A 20,403-nucleotide genomic window follows, 5' to 3' on the forward strand; every position below is an offset into this window, starting at 1 on the left:
AGAAATAAAATATAGGCAAGGAGCTTGGCATATTGGTGTATGCCACTTTTTGGAATGAAAACTGCACACATTTTCTAGGACATCAAACTACAACATTCAGAATTATTTTGACATTTCTAGCATTGAAAGACCACATTGTTGGGCCCCATTCTCAAGAACAGTATAGGTCAAGTAACTTCTCAAGCAATTTTCTTGTGCTGTCTAAGCCCAACTCCATGAGGTGGGTCCTCAAGACCCAAATTCCATTTTGCAATGGTTAGTAGAATGGATTTTATTTTTTAACAAGCACTTCATTTACATGTCTTTGGCAAGCACCCAAAAATTTTCTTAAGGACTATGGGCATGATTCAGACACACTCGCAAGCGCACAACACTCGTAAGTGGTTCGACGGTCCCCCACTACCCATGCGCCGCCTCCGGCGTGTGCATGCGCAAGATCCGTCCAGCGATGGCTGCTCCATCGATATGGGTCTAGCTACAAGACGGAGCGGCTGTCAATGTTGATTGATAACTCACCGCGTTTTGTATGCGGGGAGGGGGGGTGGCTGCACAAATGCAGGCATTCCCTTAGGAACGCCTGGTGTTTGTGGGTGGCCCTACTGACATCACTAGTGATGTCAGTAGTGGACTTCCTGTTCTATTAGAGCAGGAAGTTTACTCGGGCTTGTGAGAGCTCAGACCCTTCCACAGGGTCTCCTCGCAAGCCTGATGGTCACGATAATTGCGATGGGCTCCAGGCCACTCGCAAAAGCTGTGGGAGGTCACCCACAGCTTAGCGAGCGGCCTGATGAAAGAAAAAAACAAATACAAAACATAAAAAACCGCCCTTGTTCTGAGCAAGCACTCACTAGCAGCAAGCGGCTCTGAATCAGGCCCTATATCAGCTATAATCTAAAAGATATTGCTTAGAACATGTACAACATGGCAAATCCAGCATTTATTGGACTTTATATTCAGGATTCCCATGTATTAAAATTGTATGGTATAGAATATCCAGAAAATGCATAGATATTTATTGGTGCCTTAAAAGAAGAGTGAATATATACATATATATATTTTTTTTAATTAAGTTGGAAACAGTAGCTGAATAATAGAATAAATTATCAATTTTTATAGCATTCACATAATTTGGGCATAATTTAGCAGAAGAGATTTGGAGTTTAATATTCCTCATGCAGAGCTACCATTGGTCTCTAGCATAATAGTCTTTTAGCCATTCAAGGATTTCTAAGCAAATTCTAATTAGAAAAAAGTTGATAAGGGGTAATGGGTTTTGCTAAATTCATTTGAGCTTTTTAAAGGATCTTGAATTACTAAATATACAATCAAGCATCAGAAATGGTCAACCATAAATCAATTCATAGAAATACCTATAAACACTGGCAAATCAACAGTAAAATCCTAGAACATCTCAGTCCAGGGATTATCGGACATGGGTAGAGTAAGAAAATGATAGCTGGGGCAATTTCTATAAGCATTTGACCTAGCTCATGATGCAGAAGAATCGACATGGATCTGATATATGGTGAAAGAGTACACTAACAAATTGATGTATAAATGATTTCAATCATTTTCATTACCCAAGGAAATTATATCAACTCTTAGTTGAAAATCACTTTTCTGGACTGGACCAGAAATCACAGCACACAGCCGATCCTCGTTAGTATAGTGGTGAGTATCCCCGCCTGTCACGCGGGAGACCGGGCTTCATTTCCCCGACGGGGAGGCTATAACTTTTATTTCTCCAATATTCCATTTCAGACACAGTGGAAAAATAATAATACAAATGTTATGGCATGCATAAATAACAACCCAAACTATAATATATTGAGATGTGTACTTAAAGGAAACCCTCATAGATCCATACAAATGGAATAGCAGATAGAGAAAACAAAATGTACCAACTGTAATGATATACTTCTATTACCATTTGTTGGCGTTAGGTGGCTATGGAATAAATCAGAATGGTTTGGTATTTTGGGAAGGTTTATACATACTTACATTTTTATATGTAGAAATAAAATATAGGCAAGGAGGTTGGCATATTGGTGTATGCCACTTTTTGGAATGAAAACTGCACACATTTTCTAGGACATCAAACTACAACATTCAGAATTATTTGACATTTCTAGCATTGAAAGACCACATTGCTGGGCCCCATTCTCAAGAACAGTATAGGTCAAGTAACTTCTCAAGCAATTTTCTTGTGCTGTCTAAGCCCAACTCCATGAGGTAGGTCCTCAAGACCCAAATTCCATTTTGCAATGGTTAGTAGAATGGATTTTATTTTTTAACAAGCACTTCATTTACATGTCTTTGGCAAGCACCCAAAAATTTTCCTAAGGACTATGGGCCTGATTCAGACACACTCGCAAGCGCACAACACTCGTAAGTGGTTCGACGGTCACCCACTACCCATGCGCCGCCTCCGGCGTGTGCATGCGCAAGATCCGTCCAGCGACGGCTGCTCCATCGATATGGGTCTAGCTACAAGACGGAGCGGCTGTCAATGTTGATTGATAACTCACCGCGTTTTGTATGCGGGGAGGGGGGGGTGGCTGCACAAATGCAGGCATTCCCTTAGGAACGCCTGGTGTTTGTGGGTGGCCCTACTGACATCACTAGTGATGTCAGTAGTGGACTTCCTGTTCTATTAGAGCAGGAAGTTTACTCGGGCTTGTGAGAGCTCAGACCCTTCCACAGGGTCTCCTCGCAAGCCTGATGGTCACGATAATCGCGATGGGCTCCAGGCCACTCGCAAAAGCTGTGGGAGGTCACCCACAGCTTAGCGAGCGGCCTGATGAAAGCAAAAAACAAATACAAAACATAAAAAACCGCCCTTGTTCTGAGCAAGCACTCACTAGCAGCAAGCGGCTCTGAATCAGGCCCTATATCAGCTATAATCTAAAAGATATTGCTTAGAACATGTACAACATGGCAAATCCAGCATTTATTGGACTTTATATTCAGGATTCCCATGTATTAAAATTGTATGGTATAGAATATCCAGAAAATGCATAGATATTTATTGGTGCCTTAAAAGAAGAGTGAATATATACATATATATTTTTTTTTTAATTAAGTTGGAAACAGTAGCTGAATAATAGAATAAATTATCAATTTTTATAGCATTCACATAATTTGGGCATAATTTAGCAGAAGAGATTTGGAGTTTAATATTCCTCATGCAGAGCTACCATTGGTCTCTAGCATAATAGTCTTTTAGCCATTCAAGGATTTCTAAGCAAATTCTAATTAGAAAAAAGTTGATAAGGGGTAATGGGTTTTGCTAAATTCATTTGAGCTTTTTAAAGGATCTTGAATTACTAAATATACAATCAAGCATCAGAAATGGTCAACCATAAATCAATTCATAGAAATACCTATAAACACTGGCAAATCAACAGTAAAATCCTAGAACATCTCAGTCCAGGGATTATCGGACATGGGTAGAGTAAGAAAATGATAGCTGGGGCAATTTCTATAAGCATTTGACCTAGCTCATGATGCAGAAGAATCGACATGGATCTGATATATGGTGAAAGAGTACACTAACAAATTGATGTATAAATGATTTCAATCATTTTCATTACCCAAGGAAATTATATCAACTCTTAGTTGAAAATCACTTTTCTGGACTGGACCAGAAATCACAGCACACAGCTGATCCTTGTTAGAATAGTGGTGAGTATCCCCGCCTGTCACGCGGGAGACCGGGGTTCAATTCCCCGACGGGGAGGCTATAACTTTTATTTCTCCAATATTCCATTTCAGACACAGTGGAAAAATAATAATACAAATGTTATGGCATGCATAAATAACAACCCAAACTATAATATATTGAGATGTGTACTTAAAGGAAACCCTCATAGATCCATACAAATGGAATAGCAGATAGAGAAAACAAAATGTACCAACTGTAATGATATACTTCTATTACCATTTGTTGGCGTTAGGTGGCTATGGAATAAATCAGAATGGTTTGGTATTTTGGGAAGGTTTATACATACTTACATTTTTATATGTAGAAATAAAATATAGGCAAGGAGGTTGGCATATTGGTGTATGCCACTTTTTGGAATGAAAACTGCACACATTTTCTAGGACATCAAACTACAACATTCAGAATTATTTTGACATTTCTAGCATTGAAAGACCACATTGTTGGGCCCCATTCTCAAGAACAGTATAGGTCAAGTAACTTCTCAAGCAATTTTCTTGTGCTGTCTAAGCCCAACTCCATGAGGTAGGTCCTCAAGACCCAAATTCCATTTTGCAATGGTTAGTAGAATGGATTTTATTTTTTAACAAGCACTTCATTTACATGTCTTTGGCAAGCACCCAAAAATTTTCCTAAGGACTATGGGCCTGATTCAGACACACTCGCAAGCGCACAACACTCGTAAGTGGTTCGACGGTCCCCCACTACCCATGCGCCGCCTCCGGCGTGTGCATGCGCAAGATCCGTCCAGCGACGGCTGCTCCATCGATATGGGTCTAGCTACAAGACGGAGCGGCTGTCAATGTTGATTGATAACTCACCGCGTTTTGTATGCGGGGAGGGGGGGGTGGCTGCACAAATGCAGGCATTCCCTTAGGAACGCCTGGTGTTTGTGGGTGGCCCTACTGACATCACTAGTGATGTCAGTAGTGGACTTCCTGTTCTATTAGAGCAGGAAGTTTACTCGGGCTTGTGAGAGCTCAGACCCTTCCACAGGGTCTCCTCGCAAGCCTGATGGTCACGATAATCGCGATGGGCTCCAGGCCACTCGCAAAAGCTGTGGGAGGTCACCCACAGCTTAGCGAGCGGCCTGATGAAAGAAAAAAACAAATACAAAACATAAAAAACCGCCCTTGTTCTGAGCAAGCACTCACTAGCAGCAAGCGGCTCTGAATCAGGCCCTATATCAGCTATAATCTAAAAGATATTGCTTAGAACATGTACAACATGGCAAATCCAGCATTTATTGGACTTTATATTCAGGATTCCCATGTATTAAAATTGTATGGTATAGAATATCCAGAAAATGCATAGATATTTATTGGTGCCTTAAAAGAAGAGTGAATATATACATATATATATTTTTTTTAATTAAGTTGGAAACAGTAGCTGAATAATAGAATAAATTATCAATTTTTATAGCATTCACATAATTTGGGCATAATTTAGCAGAAGAGATTTGGAGTTTAATATTCCTCATGCAGAGCTACCATTGGTCTCTAGCATAATAGTCTTTTAGCCATTCAAGGATTTCTAAGCAAATTCTAATTAGAAAAAAGTTGATAAGGGGTAATGGGTTTTGCTAAATTCATTTGAGCTTTTTAAAGGATCTTGAATTACTAAATATACAATCAAGCATCAGAAATGGTCAACCATAAATCAATTCATAGAAATACCTATAAACACTGGCAAATCAACAGTAGCATCCTAGAACATCTCAGTCCAGGGATTATCGGACATGGGTAGAGTAAGAAAATGATAGCTGGGGCAATTTCTATAAGCATTTGACCTAGCTCATGATGCAGAAGAATCGACATGGATCTGATATATGGTGAAAGAGTACACTAACAAATTGATGTATAAATGATTTCAATCATTTTCATTACTCAAGGAAATTATATCAACTCTTAGTTGAAAATCACTTTTCTGGACTGGACCAGAAATCACAGCACACAGCTGATCCTCGTTAGTATAGTGGTGAGTATCCCCGCCTGTCACGCGGGAGACCGGGGTTCAATTCCCCGACGGGGAGGCTATAACTTTTATTTCTCCAATATTCCATTTCAGACACAGTGGAAAAATAATAATACAAATGTTATGGCATGCATAAATAACAACCCAAACTATAATATATTGAGATGTGTACTTAAAGGAAACCCTCATAGATCCATACAAATGGAATAGCAGATAGAGAAAACAAAATGTACCAACTGTAATGATATACTTCTATTACCATTTGTTGGCGTTAGTTGGCTATGGAATAAATCAGAATGGTTTGGTATTTTGGGAAGGTTTATACATACTTACATTTTTATATGTAGAAATAAAATATAGGCAAGGAGGTTGGCATATTGGTGTATGCCACTTTTTGGAATGAAAACTGCACACATTTTCTAGGACATCAAACTACAACATTCAGAATTATTTTGACATTTCTAGCATTGAAAGACCACATTGCTGGGCCCCATTCTCAAGAACAGTATAGGTCAAGTAACTTCTCAAGCAATTTTCTTGTGCTGTCTAAGCCCAACTCCATGAGGTGGGTCCTCAAGACCCAAATTCCATTTTGCAATGGTTAGTAGAATGGATTTTATTTTTTAACAAGCACTTCATTTACATGTCTTTGGCAAGCACCCAAAAATTTTCCTAAGGACTATGGGCCTGATTCAGACACACTCGCAAGCGCACAACACTCGTAAGTGGTTCGACGGTCCCCCACTACCCATGCGCCGCCTCCGGCGTGTGCATGCGCAAGATCCGTCCAGCGACGGCTGCTCCATCGATATGGGTCTAGCTACAAGACGGAGCGGCTGTCAATGTTGATTGATAACTCACCGCGTTTTGTATGCGGGGAGGGGGGGGTGGCTGCACAAATGCAGGCATTCCCTTAGGAACGCCTGGTGTTTGTGGGTGGCCCTACTGACATCACTAGTGATGTCAGTAGTGGACTTCCTGTTCTATTAGAGCAGGAAGTTTACTCGGGCTTGTGAGAGCTCAGACCCTTCCACAGGGTCTCCTCGCAAGCCTGATGGTCACGATAATCGTGATGGGCTCCAGGCCACTCGCAAAAGCTGTGGGAGGTCACCCACAGCTTAGCGAGTGGCCTGATGAAAGAAAAAAACAAATACAAAACATAAAAAACCGCCCTTGTTCTGAGCAAGCACTCACTAGCAGCAAGCGGCTCTGAATCAGGCCCTATATCAGCTATAATCTAAAAGATATTGCTTAGAACATGTACAACATGGCAAATCCAGCATTTATTGGACTTTATATTCAGGATTCCCATGTATTAAAATTGTATGGTATAGAATATCCAGAAAATGCATAGATATTTATTGGTGCCTTAAAAGAAGAGTGAATATATACATATATATATTTTTTTTAATTAAGTTGGAAACAGTAGCTGAATAATAGAATAAATTATCAATTTTTATAGCATTCACATAATTTGGGCATAATTTAGCAGAAGAGATTTGGAGTTTAATATTCCTCATGCAGAGCTACCATTGGTCTCTAGCATAATAGTCTTTTAGCCATTCAAGGATTTCTAAGCAAATTCTAATTAGAAAAAAGTTGATAAGGGGTAATGGGTTTTGCTAAATTCATTTGAGCTTTTTAAAGGATCTTGAATTACTAAATATACAATCAAGCATCAGAAATGGTCAACCATAAATCAATTCATAGAAATACCTATAAACACTGGCAAATCAACAGTAACATCCTAGAACATCTCAGTCCAGGGATTATCGGACATGGGTAGAGTAAGAAAATGATAGCTGGGGCAATTTCTATAAGCATTTGACCTAGCTCATGATGCAGAAGAATCGACATGGATCTGATATATGGTGAAAGAGTACACTAACAAATTGATGTATAAATGATTTCAATCATTTTCATTACCCAAGGAAATTATAACAACTCTTAGTTGAACATCACTTTTCTGGACTGGACCAGAAATCACAACGCACAGCCGATCCTCGTTAGTATAGTGGTGAGTATCCCCGCCTGTCACGCGGGAGACCGGGGTTCAATTCCCCGACGGGGAGGCTATAACTTTTATTTCTCCAATATTCCATTTCAGACACAGTGGAAAAATAATAATACAAATGTTATGGCATGCATAAATAACAACCCAAACTATAATATATTGAGATGTGTACTTAAAGGAAACCCTCATAGATCCATACAAATGGAATAGCAGATAGAGAAAACAAAATGTACCAACTGTAATGATATACTTCTATTACCATTTGTTGGCGTTAGGTGGCTATGGAATAAATCAGAATGGTTTGGTATTTTGGGAAGGTTTATACATACTTACATTTTTATATGTAGAAATAAAATATAGGCAAGGAGGTTGGCATATTGGTGTATGCCACTTTTTGGAATGAAAACTGCACACATTTTCTAGGACATCAAACTACAACATTCAGAATTATTTTGACATTTCTAGCATTGAAAGACCACATTGCTGGGCCCCATTCTCAAGAACAGTATAGGTCAAGTAACTTCTCAAGCAATTTTCTTGTGCTGTCTAAGCCCAACTCCATGAGGTGGGTCCTCAAGACCCAAATTCCATTTTGCAATGGTTAGTAGAATGGATTTTATTTTTTAACAAGCACTTCATTTACATGTCTTTGGCAAGCACCCAAAAATTTTCCTAAGGACTATGGGCCTGATTCAGACACACTCGCAAGCGCACAACACTCGTAAGTGGTTCGACGGTCCCCCACTACCCATGCGCCGCCTCCGGCGTGTGCATGCGCAAGATCCGTCCAGCGACAGCTGCTCCATCGATATGGGTCTAGCTACAAGACGGAGCGGCTGTCAATGTTGATTGATAACTCACCGCGTTTTGTATGCGGTGAGGGGGGGGGTGGCTGCACAAATGCAGGCATTCCCTTAGGAACGCCTGGTGTTTGTGGGTGGCCCTACTGACATCACTAGTGATGTCAGTAGTGGACTTCCTGTTCTATTAGAGCAGGAAGTTTACTCGGGCTTGTGAGAGCTCAGACCCTTCCACAGGGTCTCCTCGCAAGCCTGATGGTCACGATAATCGTGATGGGCTCCAGGCCACTCGCAAAAGCTGTGGGAGGTCACCCACAGCTTAGCGAGTGGCCTGATGAAAGAAAAAAACAAATACAAAACATAAAAAACCGCCCTTGTTCTGAGCAAGCACTCACTAGCAGCAAGCGGCTCTGAATCAGGCCCTATATCAGCTATAATCTAAAAGATATTGCTTAGAACATGTACAACATGGCAAATCCAGCATTTATTGGACTTTATATTCAGGATTCCCATGTATTAAAATTGTATGGTATAGAATATCCAGAAAATGCATAGATATTTATTGGTGCCTTAAAAGAAGAGTGAATATATACATATATATATTTTTTTTAATTAAGTTGGAAACAGTAGCTGAATAATAGAATAAATTATCAATTTTTATAGCATTCACATAATTTGGGCATAATTTAGCAGAAGAGATTTGGAGTTTAATATTCCTCATGCAGAGCTACCATTGGTCTCTAGCATAATAGTCTTTTAGCCATTCAAGGATTTCTAAGCAAATTCTAATTAGAAAAAAGTTGATAAGGGGTAATGGGTTTTGCTAAATTCATTTGAGCTTTTTAAAGGATCTTGAATTACTAAATATACAATCAAGCATCAGAAATGGTCAACCATAAATCAATTCATAGAAATATCTATAAACACTGGCAAATCAACAGTAACATCCTAGAACATCTCAGTCCAGGGATTATCGGACATGGGTAGAGTAAGAAAATGATAGCTGGGGCAATTTCTATAAGCATTTGACCTAGCTCATGATGCAGAAGAATCGACATGGATCTGATATATGGTGAAAGAGTACACTAACAAATTGATGTATAAATGATTTCAATCATTTTCATTACCCAAGGAAATTATAACAACTCTTAGTTGAACATCACTTTTCTGGACTGGACCAGAAATCACAACGCACAGCCGATCCTTGTTAGTATAGTGGTGAGTATCCCCGCCTGTCACGCGGGAGACCGGGGTTCAATTCCCCGACGGGGAGGCTATAACTTTTATTTCTCCAATATTCCATTTCAGACACAGTGGAAAAATAATAATACAAATGTTATGGCATGCATAAATAACAACCCAAACTATAATATATTGAGATGTGTACTTAAAGGAAACCCTCATAGATCCATACAAATGGAATAGCAGATAGAGAAAACAAAATGTACCAACTGTAATGATATACTTCTATTACCATTTGTTGGCGTTAGGTGGCTATGGAATAAATCAGAATGGTTTGGTATTTTGGGAAGGTTTATACATACTTACATTTTTATATGTAGAAATAAAATATAGGCAAGGAGGTTGGCATATTGGTGTATGCCACTTTTTGGAATGAAAACTGCACACATTTTCTAGGACATCAAACTACAACATTCAGAATTATTTTGACATTTCTAGCATTGAAAGACCACATTGTTGGGCCCCATTCTCAAGAACAGTATAGGTCAAGTAACTTCTCAAGCAATTTTCTTGTGCTGTCTAAGCCCAACTCCATGAGGTGGGTCCTCAAGACCCAAATTCCATTTTGCAATGGTTAGTAGAATGGATTTTATTTTTTAACAAGCACTTCATTTACATGTCTTTGGCAAGCACCCAAAAATTTTCCTAAGGACTATGGGCATGATTCAGACACACTCGCAAGCGCACAACACTCGTAAGTGGTTCGACGGTCCCCCACTACCCATGCGCCGCCTCCGGCGTGTGCATGCGCAAGATCCGTCCAGCGACGGCTGCTCCATCGATATGGGTCTAGCTACAAGACGGAGCGGCTGTCAATGTTGATTGATAACTCACCGCGTTTTGTATGCGGGGAGGGGGGGTGGCTGCACAAATGCAGGCATTCCCTTAGGAACGCCTGGTGTTTGTGGGTGGCCCTACTGACATCACTAGTGATGTCAGTAGTGGACTTCCTGTTCTATTAGAGCAGGAAGTTTACTCGGGCTTGTGAGAGCTCAGACCCTTCCACAGGGTCTCCTCGCAAGCCTGATGGTCACGATAATCGTGATGGGCTCCAGGCCACTCGCAAAAGCTGTGGGAGGTCACCCACAGCTTAGCGAGTGGCCTGATGAAAGAAAAAAACAAATACAAAACATAAAAAACCGCCCTTGTTCTGAGCAAGCACTCACTAGCAGCAAGCGGCTCTGAATCAGGCCCTATATCAGCTATAATCTAAAAGATATTGCTTAGAACATGTACAACATGGCAAATCCAGCATTTATTGGACTTTATATTCAGGATTCCCATGTATTAAAATTGTATGGTATAGAATATCCAGAAAATGCATAGATATTTATTGGTGCCTTAAAAGAAGAGTGAATATATACATATATATATATTTTTTAATTAAGTTGGAAACAGTAGCTGAATAATAGAATAAATTATCAATTTTTATAGCATTCACATAATTTGGGCATAATTTAGCAGAAGAGATTTGGAGTTTAATATTCCTCATGCAGAGCTACCATTGGTCTCTAGCATAATAGTCTTTTAGCCATTCAAGGATTTCTAAGCAAATTCTAATTAGAAAAAAGTTGATAAGGGGTAATGGGTTTTGCTAAATTCATTTGAGCTTTTTAAAGGATCTTGAATTACTAAATATACAATCAAGCATCAGAAATGGTCAACCATAAATCAATTCATAGAAATACCTATAAACACTGGCAAATCAACAGTAACATCCTAGAACATCTCAGTCCAGGGATTATCGGACATGGGTAGAGTAAGAAAATGATAGCTGGGGCAATTTCTATAAGCATTTGACCTAGCTCATGATGCAGAAGAATCGACATGGATCTGATATATGGTGAAAGAGTACACTAACAAATTGATGTATAAATGATTTCAATCATTTTCATTACCCAAGGAAATTATAACAACTCTTAGTTGAACATCACTTTTCTGGACTGGACCAGAAATCACAACGCACAGCCGATCCTTGTTAGTATAGTGGTGAGTATCCCCGCCTGTCACGCGGGAGACCGGGGTTCAATTCCCCGACGGGGAGGCTATAACTTTTATTTCTCCAATATTCCATTTCAGACACAGTGGAAAAATAATAATACAAATGTTATGGCATGCATAAATAACAACCCAAACTATAATATATTGAGATGTGTACTTAAAGGAAACCCTCATAGATCCATACAAATGGAATAGCAGATAGAGAAAACAAAATGTACCAACTGTAATGATATACTTCTATTACCATTTGTTGGCGTTAGGTGGCTATGGAATAAATCAGAATGGTTTGGTATTTTGGGAAGGTTTATACATACTTACATTTTTATATGTAGAAATAAAATATAGGCAAGGAGGTTGGCATATTGGTGTATGCCACTTTTTGGAATGAAAACTGCACACATTTTCTAGGACATCAAACTACAACATTCAGAATTATTTTGACATTTCTAGCATTGAAAGACCACATTGCTGGGCCCCATTCTCAAGAACAGTATAGGTCAAGTAACTTCTCAAGCAATTTTCTTGTGCTGTCTAAGCCCAACTCCATGAGGTGGGTCCTCAAGACCCAAATTCCATTTTGCAATGGTTAGTAGAATGGATTTTATTTTTTAACAAGCACTTCATTTACATGTCTTTGGCAAGCACCCAAAAATTTTCCTAAGGACTATGGGCCTGATTCAGACACACTCGCAAGCGCACAACACTCGTAAGTGGTTCGACGGTCCCCCACTACCCATGCGCCGCCTCCGGCGTGTGCATGCGCAAGATCCGTCCAGCGACGGCTGCTCCATCGATATGGGTCTAGCTACAAGACGGAGCGGCTGTCAATGTTGATTGATAACTCACCGCGTTTTGTATGCGGGGAGGGGGGGGTGGCTGCACAAATGCAGGCATTCCCTTAGGAACGCCTGGTGTTTGTGGGTGGCCCTACTGACATCACTAGTGATGTCAGTAGTGGACTTCCTGTTCTATTAGAGCAGGAAGTTTACTCGGGCTTGTGAGAGCTCAGACCCTTCCACAGGGTCTCCTCGCAAGCCTGATGGTCACGATAATCGCGATGGGCTCCAGGCCACTCGCAAAAGCTGTGGGAGGTCACCCACAGCTTAGCGAGCGGCCTGATGAAAGAAAAAAACAAATACAAAACATAAAAAACCGCCCTTGTTCTGAGCAAGCACTCACTAGCAGCAAGCGGCTCTGAATCAGGCCCTATATCAGCTATAATCTAAAAGATATTGCTTAGAACATGTACAACATGGCAAATCCAGCATTTATTGGACTTTATATTCAGGATTCCCATGTATTAAAATTGTATGGTATAGAATATCCAGAAAATGCATAGATATTTATTGGTGCCTTAAAAGAAGAGTGAATATATACATATATATATTTTTTTTAATTAAGTTGGAAACAGTAGCTGAATAATAGAATAAATTATCAATTTTTATAGCATTCACATAATTTGGGCATAATTTAGCAGAAGAGATTTGGAGTTTAATATTCCTCATGCAGAGCTACCATTGGTCTCTAGCATAATAGTCTTTTAGCCATTCAAGGATTTCTAAGCAAATTCTAATTAGAAAAAAGTTGATAAGGGGTAATGGGTTTTGCTAAATTCATTTGAGCTTTTTAAAGGATCTTGAATTACTAAATATACAATCAAGCATCAGAAATGGTCAACCATAAATCAATTCATAGAAATACCTATAAACACTGGCAAATCAACAGTAGCATCCTAGAACATCTCAGTCCAGGGATTATCGGACATGGGTAGAGTAAGAAAATGATAGCTGGGGCAATTTCTATAAGCATTTGACCTAGCTCATGATGCAGAAGAATCGACATGGATCTGATATATGGTGAAAGAGTACACTAACAAATTGATGTATAAATGATTTCAATCATTTTCATTACTCAAGGAAATTATATCAACTCTTAGTTGAAAATCACTTTTCTGGACTGGACCAGAAATCACAGCACACAGCTGATCCTCGTTAGTATAGTGGTGAGTATCCCCGCCTGTCACGCGGGAGACCGGGGTTCAATTCCCCGACGGGGAGGCTATAACTTTTATTTCTCCAATATTCCATTTCAGACACAGTGGAAAAATAATAATACAAATGTTATGGCATGCATAAATAACAACCCAAACAATAATAATATATTGAGATGTGTACTTAAAGGAAACCCTCATAGATCCATACAAATGGAATAGCAGATAGAGAAAACAAAATGTACCAACTGTAATGATATACTTCTATTACCATTTGTTGGCGTTAGGTGGCTATGGAATAAATCAGAATGGTTTGGTATTTTGGGAAGGTTTATACATACTTACATTTTTATATGTAGAAATAAAATATAGGCAAGGAGGTTGGCATATTGGTGTATGCCACTTTTTGGAATGAAAACTGCACACATTTTCTAGGACATCAAACTACAACATTCAGAATTATTTTGACATTTCTAGCATTGAAAGACCACATTGCTGGGCCCCATTCTCAAGAACAGTATAGGTCAAGTAACTTCTCAAGCAATTTTCTTGTGCTGTCTAAGCCCAACTCCATGAGGTGGGTCCTCAAGACCCAAATTCCATTTTGCAATGGTTAGTAGAATGGATTTTATTTTTTAACAAGCACTTCATTTACATGTCTTTGGCAAGCACCCAAAAATTTTCCTAAGGACTATGGGCCTGATTCAGACACACTCGCAAGCGCACAACACTCGTAAGTGGTTTGACGGTCCCCCACTACCCATGCGCCGCCTCCGGCGTGTGCATGCGCAAGATCCGTCCAGCGACGGCTGCTCCATCGATATGGGTCTAGCTACAAGACGGAGCGGCTGTCAATGTTGATTGATAACTCACCGCGTTTTGTATGCGGGGAGGGGGGGGTGGCTGCACAAATGCAGGCATTCCCTTAGGAACGCCTGGTGTTTGTGGGTGGCCCTACTGACATCACTAGTGATGTCAGTAGTGGACTTCCTGTTCTATTAGAGCAGGAAGTTTACTCGGGCTTGTGAGAGCTCAGACCCTTCCACAGGGTCTCCTCGCAAGCCTGATGGTCACGATAATCGTGATGGGCTCCAGGCCACTCGCAAAAGCTGTGGGAGGTCACCCACAGCTTAGCGAGTGGCCTGATGAAAGAAAAAAACAAATACAAAACATAAAAAACCGCCCTTGTTCTGAGCAAGCACTCACTAGCAGCAAGCGGCTCTGAATCAGGCCCTATATCAGCTATAATCTAAAAGATATTGCTTAGAACATGTACAACATGGCAAATCCAGCATTTATTGGACTTTATATTCAGGATTCCCATGTATTAAAATTGTATGGTATAGAATATCCAGAAAATGCATAGATATTTATTGGTGCCTTAAAAGAAGAGTGAATATATACATATATATATATTTTTTAATTAAGTTGGAAACAGTAGCTGAATAATAGAATAAATTATCAATTTTTATAGCATTCACATAATTTGGGCATAATTTAGCAGAAGAGATTTGGAGTTTAATATTCCTCATGCAGAGCTACCATTGGTCTCTAGCATAATAGTCTTTTAGCCATTCAAGGATTTCTAAGCAAATTCTAATTAGAAAAAAGTTGATAAGGGGTAATGGGTTTTGCTAAATTCATTTGAGCTTTTTAAAGGATCTTGAATTACTAAATATACAATCAAGCATCAGAAATGGTCAACCATAAATCAATTCATAGAAATACCTATAAACACTGGCAAATCAACAGTAACATCCTAGAACATCTCAGTCCAGGGATTATCGGACATGGGTAGAGTAAGAAAATGATAGCTGGGGCAATTTCTATAAGCATTTGACCTAGCTCATGATGCAGAAGAATCGACATGGATCTGATATATGGTGAAAGAGTACACTAACAAATTGATGTATAAATGATTTCAATCATTTTCATTACCCAAGGAAATTATAACAACTCTTAGTTGAACATCACTTTTCTGGACTGGACCAGAAATCACAATGCACAGCCGATCCTTGTTAGTATAGTGGTGAGTATCCCCGCCTGTCACGCGGGAGACCGGGGTTCAATTCCCCGACGGGGAGGCTATAACTTTTATTTCTCCAATATTCCATTTCAGACACAGTGGAAAAATAATAATACAAATGTTATGGCATGCATAAATAACAACCCAAACTATAATATATTGAGATGTGTACTTAAAGGAAACCCTCATAGATCCATACAAATGGAATAGCAGATAGAGAAAACAAAATGTACCAACTGTAATGATATACTTCTATTACCATTTGTTGGCGTTAGGTGGCTATGGAATAAATCAGAATGGTTTGGTATTTTGGGAAGGTTTATACATACTTACATTTTTATATGTAGAAATAAAATATAGGCAAGGAGGTTGGCATATTGGTGTATGCCACTTTTTGGAATGAAAACTGCACACATTTTCTAGGACATCAAACTACAACATTCAGAATTATTTTGACATTTCTAGCATTGAAAGACCACATTGTTGGGCCCCATTCTCAAGAACAGTATAGGTCAAGTAACTTCTCAAGCAATTTTCTTGTGCTGTCTAAGCCCAACTCCATGAGGTGGGTCCTCAAGACCCAAATTCCATTTTGCAATGGTTAGTAGAATGGATTTTATTTTTTAACAAGCACTTCATTTACATGTCTTTGACAAGCACCCAAAAATTTTCCTAAGGACTATGGGCATGATTCAGACACACTCGCAAGCGCACAACACTCGTAAGTGGTTCGACGGTCCCCCACTACCCATGCGCCGCCTCCGGCGTGTGCATGCGCAAGATAGCTCTGCATGAGGAATATTAAACTTACATTTTTATATGTAGAAATAAAATATAGGCAAGGAGGTTGGCATATTGGTGTATGCCACTTTTTGGAATGAAAACTGCACACATTTTCTAGGACATCAAACTACAACATTCAGAATTATTTTGACATTTCTAGCATTGAAAGACCACATTGCTGGGCCCCATTCTCAAGAACAGTATAGGTCAAGTAACTTCTCAAGCAATTTTCTTGTGCTGTCTAAGCCCAACTCCATGAGGTGGGTCCTCAAGACCCAAATTCCATTTTGCAATGGTTAGTAGAATGGATTTTATTTTTTAACAAGCACTTCATTTACATGTCTTTGGCAAGCACCCAAAAATTTTCCTAAGGACTATGGGCCTGATTCAGACACACTCGCAAGCGCACAACACTCGTAAGTGGTTCGACGGTCCCCCACTACCCATGCGCCGCCTCCGGCGTGTGCATGCGCAAGATCCGTCCAGCGACGGCTGCTCCATCGATATGGGTCTAGCTACAAGACGGAGCGGCTGTCAATGTTGATTGATAACTCACCGCGTTTTGTATGCGGGGAGGGGGGGGTGGCTGCACAAATGCAGGCATTCCCTTAGGAACGCCTGGTGTTTGTGGGTGGCCCTACTGACATCACTAGTGATGTCAGTAGTGGACTTCCTGTTCTATTAGAGCAGGAAGTTTACTCGGGCTTGTGAGAGCTCAGACCCTTCCACAGGGTCTCCTCGCAAGCCTGATGGTCACGATAATCGCGATGGGCTCCAGGCCACTCGCAAAAGCTGTGGGAGGTCACCCACAGCTTAGCGAGCGGCCTGATGAAAGAAAAAAACAAATACAAAACATAAAAAACCGCCCTTGTTCTGAGCAAGCACTCACTAGCAGCAAGCGGCTCTGAATCAGGCCCTATATCAGCTATAATCTAAAAGATATTGCTTAGAACATGTACAACATGGCAAATCCAGCATTTATTGGACTTTATATTCAGGATTCCCATGTATTAAAATTGTATGGTATAGAATATCCAGAAAATGCATAGATATTTATTGGTGCCTTAAAAGAAGAGTGAATATATACATATATATATTTTTTTTAATTAAGTTGGAAACAGTAGCTGAATAATAGAATAAATTATCAATTTTTATAGCATTCACATAATTTGGGCATAATTTAGCAGAAGAGATTTGGAGTTTAATATTCCTCATGCAGAGCTACCATTGGTCTCTAGCATAATAGTCTTTTAGCCATTCAAGGATTTCTAAGCAAATTCTAATTAGAAAAAAGTTGATAAGGGGTAATGGGTTTTGCTAAATTCATTTGAGCTTTTTAAAGGATCTTGAATTACTAAATATACAATCAAGCATCAGAAATGGTCAACCATAAATCAATTCATAGAAATACCTATAAACACTGGCAAATCAACAGTAGCATCCTAGAACATCTCAGTCCAGGGATTATCGGACATGGGTAGAGTAAGAAAATGATAGCTGGGGCAATTTCTATAAGCATTTGACCTAGCTCATGATGCAGAAGAATCGACATGGATCTGATATATGGTGAAAGAGTACACTAACAAATTGATGTATAAATGATTTCAATCATTTTCATTACTCAAGGAAATTATATCAACTCTTAGTTGAAAATCACTTTTCTGGACTGGACCAGAAATCACAGCACACAGCTGATCCTCGTTAGTATAGTGGTGAGTATCCCCGCCTGTCACGCGGGAGACCGGGGTTCAATTCCCCGACGGGGAGGCTATAACTTTTATTTCTCCAATATTCCATTTCAGACACAGTGGAAAAATAATAATACAAATGTTATGGCATGCATAAATAACAACCCAAACAATAATAATATATTGAGATGTGTACTTAAAGGAAACCCTCATAGATCCATACAAATGGAATAGCAGATAGAGAAAACAAAATGTACCAACTGTAATGATATACTTCTATTACCATTTGTTGGCGTTAGTTGGCTATGGAATAAATCAGAATGGTTTGGTATTTTGGGAAGGTTTATACATACTTACATTTTTATATGTAGAAATAAAATATAGGCAAGGAGGTTGGCATATTGGTGTATGCCACTTTTTGGAATGAAAACTGCACACATTTTCTAGGACATCAAACTACAACATTCAGAATTATTTTGACATTTCTAGCATTGAAAGACCACATTGCTGGGCCCCATTCTCAAGAACAGTATAGGTCAAGTAACTTCTCAAGCAATTTTCTTGTGCTGTCTAAGCCCAACTCCATGAGGTGGGTCCTCAAGACCCAAAATCCATTTTGCAATGGTTAGTAGAATGGATTTTATTTTTTAACAAGCACTTCATTTACATGTCTTTGGCAAGCACCCAAAAATTTTCCTAAGGACTATGGGCCTGATTCAGACACACTCGCAAGCGCACAACACTCGTAAGTGGTTTGACGGTCCCCCACTACCCATGCGCCGCCTCCGGCGTGTGCATGCGCAAGATCCGTCCAGCGACGGCTGCTCCATCGATATGGGTCTAGCTACAAGACGGAGCGGCTGTCAATGTTGATTGATAACTCACCGCGTTTTGTATGCGGGGAGGGGGGGGTGGCTGCACAAATGCAGGCATTCCCTTAGGAACGCCTGGTGTTTGTGGGTGGCCCTACTGACATCACTAGTGATGTCAGTAGTGGACTTCCTGTTCTATTAGAGCAGGAAGTTTACTCGGGCTTGTGAGAGCTCAGACCCTTCCACAGGGTCTCCTCGCAAGCCTGATGGTCACGATAATCGTGATGGGCTCCAGGCCACTCGCAAAAGCTGTGGGAGGTCACCCACAGCTTAGCGAGTGGCCTGATGAAAGAAAAAAACAAATACAAAACATAAAAAACCGCCCTTGTTCTGAGCAAGCACTCACTAGCAGCAAGCGGCTCTGAATCAGGCCCTATATCAGCTATAATCTAAAAGATATTGCTTAGAACATGTACAACATGGCAAATCCAGCATTTATTGGACTTTATATTCAGGATTCCCATGTATTAAAATTGTATGGTATAGAATATCCAGAAAATGCATAGATATTTATTGGTGCCTTAAAAGAAGAGTGAATATATACATATATATATATTTTTTAATTAAGTTGGAAACAGTAGCTGAATAATAGAATAAATTATCAATTTTTATAGCATTCACATAATTTGGGCATAATTTAGCAGAAGAGATTTGGAGTTTAATATTCCTCATGCAGAGCTACCATTGGTCTCTAGCATAATAGTCTTTTAGCCATTCAAGGATTTCTAAGCAAATTCTAATTAGAAAAAAGTTGATAAGGGGTAATGGGTTTTGCTAAATTCATTTGAGCTTTTTAAAGGATCTTGAATTACTAAATATACAATCAAGCATCAGAAATGGTCAACCATAAATCAATTCATAGAAATACCTATAAACACTGGCAAATCAACAGTAACATCCTAGAACATCTCAGTCCAGGGATTATCGGACATGGGTAGAGTAAGAAAATGATAGCTGGGGCAATTTCTATAAGCATTTGACCTAGCTCATGATGCAGAAGAATCGACATGGATCTGATATATGGTGAAAGAGTACACTAACAAATTGATGTATAAATGATTTCAATCATTTTCATTACCCAAGGAAATTATAACAACTCTTAGTTGAACATCACTTTTCTGGACTGGACCAGAAATCACAACGCACAGCCGATCCTTGTTAGTATAGTGGTGAGTATCCCCGCCTGTCACGCGGGAGACCGGGGTTCAATTCCCCGACGGGGAGGCTATAACTTTTATTTCTCCAATATTCCATTTCAGACACAGTGGAAAAATAATAATACAAATGTTATG

At 39.6% G+C, this 20,403-nt stretch overlaps 8 non-coding genes across 8 annotated transcripts; all 8 read left to right on the forward strand.

Moving 5' to 3' along the window:
- The first annotated feature begins 5,681 nt into the window (after window positions 1-5,681).
- Window positions 5,682-5,753, forward strand: TRNAD-GUC (transfer RNA aspartic acid (anticodon GUC)). Its single transcript has one exon. It is a non-coding gene; the product is annotated as a tRNA-Asp (tRNA).
- Window positions 5,754-7,695: 1,942 nt separating this feature from the next.
- On the forward strand, window positions 7,696-7,767 carry TRNAD-GUC (transfer RNA aspartic acid (anticodon GUC)). The gene has a single exon. It is a non-coding gene; the product is annotated as a tRNA-Asp (tRNA).
- Window positions 7,768-9,710: 1,943 nt separating this feature from the next.
- Window positions 9,711-9,782, forward strand: TRNAD-GUC (transfer RNA aspartic acid (anticodon GUC)). Its single transcript has one exon. It is a non-coding gene; the product is annotated as a tRNA-Asp (tRNA).
- Window positions 9,783-11,723: 1,941 nt separating this feature from the next.
- On the forward strand, window positions 11,724-11,795 carry TRNAD-GUC (transfer RNA aspartic acid (anticodon GUC)). The gene has a single exon. It is a non-coding gene; the product is annotated as a tRNA-Asp (tRNA).
- Window positions 11,796-13,737: 1,942 nt separating this feature from the next.
- On the forward strand, window positions 13,738-13,809 carry TRNAD-GUC (transfer RNA aspartic acid (anticodon GUC)). Its single transcript has one exon. It is a non-coding gene; the product is annotated as a tRNA-Asp (tRNA).
- A 1,945-nt stretch (window positions 13,810-15,754) lies between these two features.
- Window positions 15,755-15,826, forward strand: TRNAD-GUC (transfer RNA aspartic acid (anticodon GUC)). Its single transcript has one exon. It is a non-coding gene; the product is annotated as a tRNA-Asp (tRNA).
- Window positions 15,827-18,246: 2,420 nt separating this feature from the next.
- Window positions 18,247-18,318, forward strand: TRNAD-GUC (transfer RNA aspartic acid (anticodon GUC)). The gene has a single exon. It is a non-coding gene; the product is annotated as a tRNA-Asp (tRNA).
- Window positions 18,319-20,263: 1,945 nt separating this feature from the next.
- On the forward strand, window positions 20,264-20,335 carry TRNAD-GUC (transfer RNA aspartic acid (anticodon GUC)). Its single transcript has one exon. It is a non-coding gene; the product is annotated as a tRNA-Asp (tRNA).
- Window positions 20,336-20,403: the final 68 nt, after the last annotated feature.

This window comes from Taudactylus pleione, unplaced genomic scaffold, assembly GCF_031769625.1.
Source record: "Taudactylus pleione unplaced genomic scaffold, aTauple2 ptg000282l, whole genome shotgun sequence".
NCBI classification, from domain to species: Eukaryota; Metazoa; Chordata; class Amphibia; order Anura; family Myobatrachidae; genus Taudactylus; species Taudactylus pleione.